Here is an 8,565-nt window from a genome sequence, read left to right as displayed (position 1 = left end):
TTGGTAAATATTTGTGAACAGAAGAAAGATCTTTCGCTTCATGGAGCTTCCATGCTAGCAGGGTAAAACAGTAAACAATAAACATAATGCAGAGTATATCCTACCGTATGTTAGAAAATGAGGAGGACAGAAAGCATGCTTGCTGAGGTACTGCTCCTAGACAGACTGAGTTCAAACCTTACCTCTGCCACTTCCTGCCTGTGTGACTTGGGTCAGCTGTTGACCCTCTCTGTGCCTCTGTTTTCTGATGACAAGACAATAGTGCCTACTCCATTAGGTTGCTATGTGCATTAGATGAATTAATACCTGGCAAGAATGGCTGACCCAGAGTAAGAGCTATAGAGCTATTTCTTAAATAACTGCTGTGAAAAAAATGAAAAGAAAAGCAGCGTGGGTGTTAGGGGGTGTGTGGACGGTGTCGTACTATACATGGTCAGGTGACATTTGAGAAGGAAGGAAATATACGAACAAAATCTTGAAGGAGTTAGTCAGACAAATATGCTGGGGAAGAGCAATCCCAACAGAGGAAGTAACCTTTGTGAATGTCCTAAGGTAAGCATGTAGCTGTTGAGTTGGGAGAACTCCAAGGAAGCCAGTAGGGTCTGAAGAGAGTAAGCCTGGAGATCAGGGAGTGGCTTAAAATCCACTGGGAGGATTTTAGCTTTTATTTTAAGTGTGAAATCAAAAGCGACTGGTAGCTCTAAGAAGAAGAGTAGCACAAACTGACTTTAATCTTTAGGAAGATTACAATGCTGCATTGGAAATAAACTGTAGGGAGGCAAGGCCAAAAGCAGGGAGACCAGCCATTCAGGAGAGAGGTGATGACGCCTTAAACCTGGGTGGTTGCAATGGAGATCCTAAGAAATGTTTGGATTCTACATGCCTGGTGAAGCTAAAGCCAAAAGGAGTTCCTGGTGAATTGCATATAGTGGGTGCAGAACAGAGAAAAGTCACAAATGAATACAAAATTAAAAGTCCTCTTAATCATTTCTCCTGTCTGCTTTCCTTCCTACCAGTTGTACCCATCCCCCTCCTCTGTTTTTCTCTTTGGCATTACTTATCTAATGCCACGAGAGCTCCCAAGTCCAGAAAAAATCATAATGTAAGGAAAGGAGAGTGGTTTTGTGAGAGACAACACAGCAGAAGAGAAAAGAAAACTCCGTCTGGAGGAGGATTTCGGGCTGGCAGCTCCTCCCACAGAATATCCTGGCGAACAGTCCCAGCTGGAGACAGATACAAATGGAGAGGCACAACAGCCCCATCCTTACAATGCCCAGCTCTGTGGGTAATCTTTTATGAGATGAGTCAGGTTCAAGATATCTCTCTGAGCTGGAATGGATTTCTCTATATCTGGGACATGGGGAACAGAAGGTTAGGAAATTGATAAATAAATACTGGTGCTAAAAATCTATCTTTGAGGGGCACCTGGGTGGCTCAGTCGGTTAAGCATCTGACTTTTGGTTTCGGCTCAGGGCACGATCCCACGGTTTGTGGGTTCGAGCCCCACATCGAGCTCTGTGCTGACAGCTGCGGAGCCTGCTTGGGATTCTCTGTCCCCCTCCTTCTCTGCCCCTCCCCGGCTTGCTCTCTATCTCTTTTCTCTCAAAATAAATAAACATTTTTAAAAATCTATCTTTGTAAAATGTAGGCTTCGTATCTCCTCCCTCCCCTCTTCCCAGACCTTTCCATCACTTTTTTCTCTTCATTCTCCATGTTTGGGTATAAGCCATATCTAAATATGTAAACTGTCAAAGAACAATTGATTGCTTCAGGAACTGACCCTGACTTTTCTAGTGATGCCTATTAGACTGGATATATCTATCTCTACATAGAAGCAGGCTCATAACCCCCATGTACTCACAATGGTGATTTTCTGAAGGAGAGTATCATATGGAAAAATTCTTCTTTGTCCCATTTTTTCTTTCCATTGTCTCTTTTTTCTTCTTGCTTTCCTTCCTCTACTCTTATCGACTGGATATTCATCCTTGGAAGCCATTTAGAGTTTGATGCCTCAACGTCCTCATATCTGTTAAATTACAGCTTCCTTTAAAAAGGAATTTTCCTTGAATCTGACCACCTTCCTTTACTAATTAACAGATGTTGCAGCTGTGGCTGCATCTCTTGGGAGTAGGCTGGGAAGAGGACTGGATTCATTGACATCTTCTGTCAGAAGTCAATGAGCAATCATTCAGCCCTCCTGGGCCCTAAGCAGGTGCTCCTTCCTTTCTGCCGACTAATAGCAAAGGTTCCCAAGACTCTGGATGACAACCCCTATGTCAGTACTTAGTGGCTCCACTGACAGGTGTTTCTCTATATAACCAGACAACAGGTGTTTGCCTGGTGCTGCCTGCCAAAGGCCAAGGAGCCAGAGTAGAAAACAAAGCCCATTTGTGAAAATGATTACTGTAATTAAGAGCTATGGTAATGCAAACGATGAAAACGCACACACACCCACACTCACACTCTCTGGAGTCCTTCATCCCCCTGGTAGAGGAAATCACAGACTACAAATCCTCCAGCATTGCGATGTACTTAAAAAAAAAATAGCTTCATTTATTTCTTGTCTGATGCTTTTTCTTTCTTTAAATTTTCTAAAAAATATTTTAATTGAAGTGATAGTGGACAACCAATGTTAAATTGGTTTCAGGGGTACAATTTAGTGATCCAACGATTATATACATTATGAAATGCTCACCACAATGAGTGTATTACAATATCATCGACCATATTCCCCAGGCTGTACTTGTCATCCCTGTGATTTATTGATCTTATAATTGGAAGTTTGTATCTCTTAATCCCCCTCACCCATTTTACCCATCCTCCCACCTTTCTCCCCTTTCACAACCATGATTTTGTTTTCCATATCTGTAGGCCTTGTTTCTCTCTGTTGTTTTTCGTTTGAAAGCATAAAACTCCTAAAAGAAAACACAGGCAGTAAATCTCTTGGACATCAACCTTGGCAACATTTTTCTGGATCTATCTCTGCAGACAAGGGAAACAAGAGTAAAAACAAACAATTGGGACTACATCAAACTAAAAAGCTTTTGCACAGTGAAGGAAACCACCAACAAAACAAAAAGGCAACCTACTGAATGGGAGAAAATATTTGCAAATGACATATCCGAAGCCAGTCAGAACAGTTAGTCTCAAGATAAGAAACAACAACTATTGTTGAGAATGTAGAGAAAGGGGAATCCCTGTGCATTGCTGGTGGGAAAGTAAATTAGTGCAGCCAGTAGGGAAAACAGTATGGAAGCTCCCTAACAAACTAAAAATAAAAATACCAAACAATCCAGTAATTCTGCTTCTGCTTCTGCTTCCAAAGAAAAGGAAAACACTAATTTGGAAAGATATATGCACCTGTATATTGATTGCAGTGTTATCTGCAACAGCCAACATATGGAAGCAACCCAGAAGTGTCCACCGATTGATGAATAAAGAAAATGTGGTATATATGCTCAGTGGAATATTACTCAGCCATAAAAAAGAACGAAATTTAGCCATACACAACCATATGGATGGACCTGGAGAGTATTATGCTAAGTGAAAGACAAATAGCACATGATTTCACCTATATACGGAATCTAAAAAACAAAACAAATGAATGTGCAATGTACTTTTAAATGCTAACATTCTTATCTCTTTTGGGGAGAAATTTTCTTGATAAGGATCCTCATGTAGGATTCACATTATTGTGTATTTGGGGGATTACAAGGCAATGTATGCTGAAAAGAGGCTGCCTTTGAGGAATTTATAATTAATTGGAGACCATACATACCCATAAGAAAAGTGAAACACAGCTAAGCATAACTGAATCACAATACATTTAGTTGTGACCTTCCTTATAGCACCAACTTCTGCTGTGTGCCCCTCTGGCCTCCCATCAGGAAATTGCCTCATCTACAACCAAGAAAAGTCTTGATCACAATACCGTGTATGTTCCTCAACCCCTCACTTAAGGACTACACAGGAGCTTCACAGATAGGGCAGATACTAGAGTGGTTTGCATAAAGTATATCTTTCTTTAAAACAAAAAATCTGTGAGTGGGGCGCCTGGATGGCTCAGTCAGTTAAGCGTCCGACTTTGGCTCAGGTCATGATCCTGATGTTCGTGGGTCCGAGCCCCGCGTTGGGCTCTGTGGTGACAGCTCAGAGCCTGGAACCTGCTTTCTGTGTCTCCTTCTATCTCTGCCCGCCCCCCTCGTGCTCTATGTCTCTGTTTCTCAAAAATAAATAAACATTAAGAAAAAAATTTTTTTTTAATCTGTAAGTATGTCATTTCTTTTCAGGAGCTAAAGATCCTGTCACTGCTTTAATCTGGTATGGGCCAACAGCAAAGACACTTTTTCTCATGGACTTTATCAACATGACTTTTATATTATGCATACACAATCACAATATTCAAAATAAATTATATGTGTCAGGGCCTTCTGTTTCATTTTAAATCTCATTTGTATACATTTACATGGGTGCTGAGGGTACAATTTTAGCTGTTATATACTGTGATTATTGAATGCTTTTATACTGTGATTATCAAAAGAATGGTCCAGGATTTTTGAGTTAGCAGTCTTGCAATGTAGAGGGCAGTGGGGGGAGTGGGGAGAGGAAGAAACAAAAAGGGCCGTTCACAAATAATTCTCTTAAAGGTCACAGGAATGGGATACTTTCTTTGTGCTTTTTTGTCATTGTCATGGTTTTGTTTTTTAATTTTAATTTTAATTTATTTATTATTTATTTGCTTTTTTTGTTTGTTTGTTTTAAACAGCTTTTGGTTTGGGACTTCTCAGAAAATTCCAGATTTTACAAAAGTATGCAAGGAGTATTCTTCTAGAATATGATACCTAAACTTTTCTTGGAAAAAAACTAAAAATCAAAACATCCACCTGCTATTGCTGAAGATATTTTTACAACTCCGCGTACTTCTCAGTCAAAAAGTCTCATCTCCGATTTTGGTCCCCTTATCCCTTTAACACTCGGGGGGGAAAAAGCATCTTATTATTGGAGAAAAGAACTTAGTCTGTGTGGACTGTTTTCAGACTTAGTCTGAGAAATCAGTTTTGATCAAATTACTTTCCGAACAAATGGCCTTTGACTGGGCTGGTGAATGGATAGACCATGCGCTCTGGGTTTCAGCAGCTTCTTATCTGTTTATTACTGGTACCAGGCTTGGTCTCACTTCTGTTCTCTTCCCTCCTGTCTCATTTGGCACAAGAAGGATGTCCTAGAAGAGGACACTGTGCTTCCTTTCTCTCGATCCCCCGCCCTCATTTTTCTTGAATGAGTGCCCATTTGCTTATGGCCTGTCTCTCTGGATACAAACCAAACATCCAGAATGTGAGGGTGATTCCAAGAGCAGGAATGCTGCTTCACCATTTTTCCTCTCATAGATGAGAAGTCTCTGATTCCCCACTCTTCTTACCACCAAACACTTTGCGTGGGGAAATAAGACTGAGGAATCGCGTCTCTCCAAATGTGCTCAGAATGGCCTCTGTAAACATGATTAAATGCAGAATGTGCCAGGAACAAAACCTGTTACAAAGGGCAGAATGGGCCCTGTTTGGGGAAGGGATGGTGACATGATCTTTAAAAATATACATATTTTTTGTACTCTTGTGTAATAAGCACAAGGAACCACATGTTTCATCTTCTGTCGCTAGGGGCATTTTCCAACAGGAAGAGGGGCAGTGATTTCCCTGCAATTGGATATTACATGCTAAGGGACCTGGGTCCCTGGAAGTGCTTTGGGATTCAGCTCAGGGATTTATCAGAAGCTAAAACCAAAAGAGTCACTAGGTTAGTTGGAGGGCACCTGAATTGAGCTTTATAGTTGAGCTTTTCTTTTTTTTTTTTTTTTTCTTTTTTTTTAGGAAAGGTAACTGATTTCATTGAGTCAATTCAGATCACAAAAGACCCACTTCTACTGGCAAAAGTTGCTTTGCTTTCTGACTCCACATGAAATAGAAAAGACCAGCTGCCTGTGGCCATTTCAAAACAACTGCCTCCTCAGAGGGAAGTAATAGATGCTGGAGACAGAGGAAGAGCTCTAATCTCAGGACCTGCAGAATTTCTGACCACACCATTGCCACCCTGTCTGTGCACTCTGTCTTTGTTTCCTTCCCACACAGTGCCTTCCCACCCTTCTCAGCCTGCTCCCTGCTCCTTCAGCCACAGGCTATTTGTTATGTAGTTGCTGCCAACTTGGCTGGTGAGAAGCCAGGCCTGGAGGAAAGAGAGGGTCCTGGCATGAGCATAGACTGAAGGCCCCAACAGGGTCAACTCCTGACTCCTCCCACAATACCACTGTGCCTCCATTAAACATTGTATGGAACTAGAAGTCACTGCAGGGTCATCGGGGACCTGGTTAGCAAAAAGTGGTCCTGCTATCTATCTGGATACAGTCTCTCAGTGTGTGGAAGGGTGGCAGGAATGGAGAGGGAGGGCCACAGGGTGCTTTAGGGCCAGGTTCAAGCAGCTTACTCATGAAAACGTTCTGAAAACGTCTGGGCTCTTGTGTCCTTGGATCAAACAAAGAAAATCCATCCTTGCTTGCCTGTGTAACAAACCTCAGACGAGGCAAATCTCACAGAGTGTGGTACCTCCAGAACAGAGATTTGGTGCCACTGAGGCTCTCTGAACAAAAGCCTGTGCAGGTCTGGTGGCAGGGTGGCATTCTGGTTCCCAGATTGGAGAGCCTCGCAGGACTCGAGCTGGCACCCTATCCCAGTATTTACCTCTTGTCCTTCCCCTGTCTCAGCACCATACAGGTAGTATGGACCAGGCACTGCCTTACCTCCCAGTGCTGGCCACTGGAAACTCTGGCCTCTGTTTACAACCAGAGGAAGGTTGTAAATAGTGAGCATGTCCCTCTGGTGAAGGGAAGCTTAGGCATTGACTTTCTTGCCCTGATCTCTCTCTCTCAGGCTTTTGGTTGTCAGCCTGAGGAGACAGCTTATGATTCCTGTCGCGAGTGACTGGTTCATATCTAGAGCTGCAGAAGACGTAAGAGAAATTCACCACCTGGTTTCCCAGACACAACTAGGAAAGGCCTAGAAAGAAAGCTCAGGTGCTGGGGCTACAAGAGGTGGTCCTGAGGTGGCGGGGCCACCGACCATGAAGCTGAAGGATTTAAGAGCTGCAGAAAGTGACTTCCGGTTGATGGGGGCAGTGGCAGGTAACCCGGAAAGGGGTGGAGGACTTAGCTGACACCGGCGCACTGAGAACCCGGCGCATAAGTGGTGGGACCCACTAACCTGTGGATTCGTTTTTCGGTTCCACGTCGGGTGGCGATGAGTGGAAACTAGTCTTTGAGGACCGTTTGCTTTACCTCTGCAGGTAGCCAGCGGCATACACCTTCTCCTGGTCCTCGCGTTCGGGGCCTGGAGAATGGGGGAATTAAGGACAGCACCGTGTACTGGCCGTGGGCGCGCGTCTGCCAGCGCCCAGGAGACCTTGACCAGGCTCCGAGGCTAGTGCGTGGACCACAGGGATGTCTCCAGCCAGGGGGCTTTCGATGATCCCGGAAGTAACCAGAGAAAAAGTGACTCGCACTCTCTTTGAGTGGAGTTTGGAGGAGTATATAGCCCGGAGTAGTCGAGAAGGTGAAATGAGCATTTTTCCGACAGCACAGTTGCTGTGAGCAGACGCGCAGCGGGACGAACCGCGCGCGGGTTAGGCAAGGCGCGGGTCAGGGCCGGCGCAGCCCAGGAGCGCAGGGTGATGGTTCCTGCCTCTGCCAAGCTGTGGAGGAGGCGGCTTGCCGGTTTCGCGCCCCGATCACGTGCATTGTCAGTCTTCTTTCACTGTTCAGCTCCTGCAGGTGTTTTTTTTTTTTTTAACGACTCAAATACACGTTTAATCCTGTTTTATAGATTTTAAAAGTTCAGTGGCCTCCACCCTGCTTTCTTGCGCACGCCACGAGGATTCGGTTTTAAGCCCGCACTACTCCCCCCCTCTCCGCCATCCCCCCCCCCCAAAAAAGAACTACTTCTGCCCCAGTATCCAGGAGAGTTGAAAAGAACCGACTCTGGCTGCCAAATTCAATCCCTGCCCTCAAGAGTCGGTCACTTCTGTCGTAAACGCTTGGCTCTTCCTCAAGTCTTCCCCTCGGACCCCAGAGGAAGTCTAAGTGAAACTTGCCAGCCACCAGGTTTAGGTGGACTGAGGCTCAAGCAAGTGTCTTGGCTTTCCTGGGTCATCCCTAGGCAAAAGTTTGATCTTCTCCCGGAATCTTGCAGCTGAAGAGAGGGATGGATACAAGAACGGTTGTTTCCATGGGGGTGTAACTTGAGAAGCAGAAAGAAAAAAGAAAGAAAGAAAGAAAGAAAGAAAGAAAGAAAGAAAGAAAGAAAGAAAGAAAGAAAAGAAAGACAGACAAAAGGCCAAATCTCAGTCTCCAGAAGCTCAGCCGAGTGGTTTTTGGCTCCCCAGGTTTGGGGAAGAGGCTTATAGCAGTGAGTCCGGGGCAGGAGATACTCCAGCTCTTTCAGCAGACTCCTAGGGAAGAGGAGGAGGAGAAACAAGCAACTGGATTTGTTTGGAAAATCTTCGCCCCTTGAAGCATGGGAT

The sequence above is a fragment of the Lynx canadensis genome, chromosome B1 (genome assembly GCF_007474595.2).
Source record: "Lynx canadensis isolate LIC74 chromosome B1, mLynCan4.pri.v2, whole genome shotgun sequence".
In the NCBI taxonomy this organism is placed as follows: domain Eukaryota; kingdom Metazoa; phylum Chordata; class Mammalia; order Carnivora; family Felidae; genus Lynx; species Lynx canadensis.
This window is presented reverse-complemented; position numbering follows the sequence as displayed.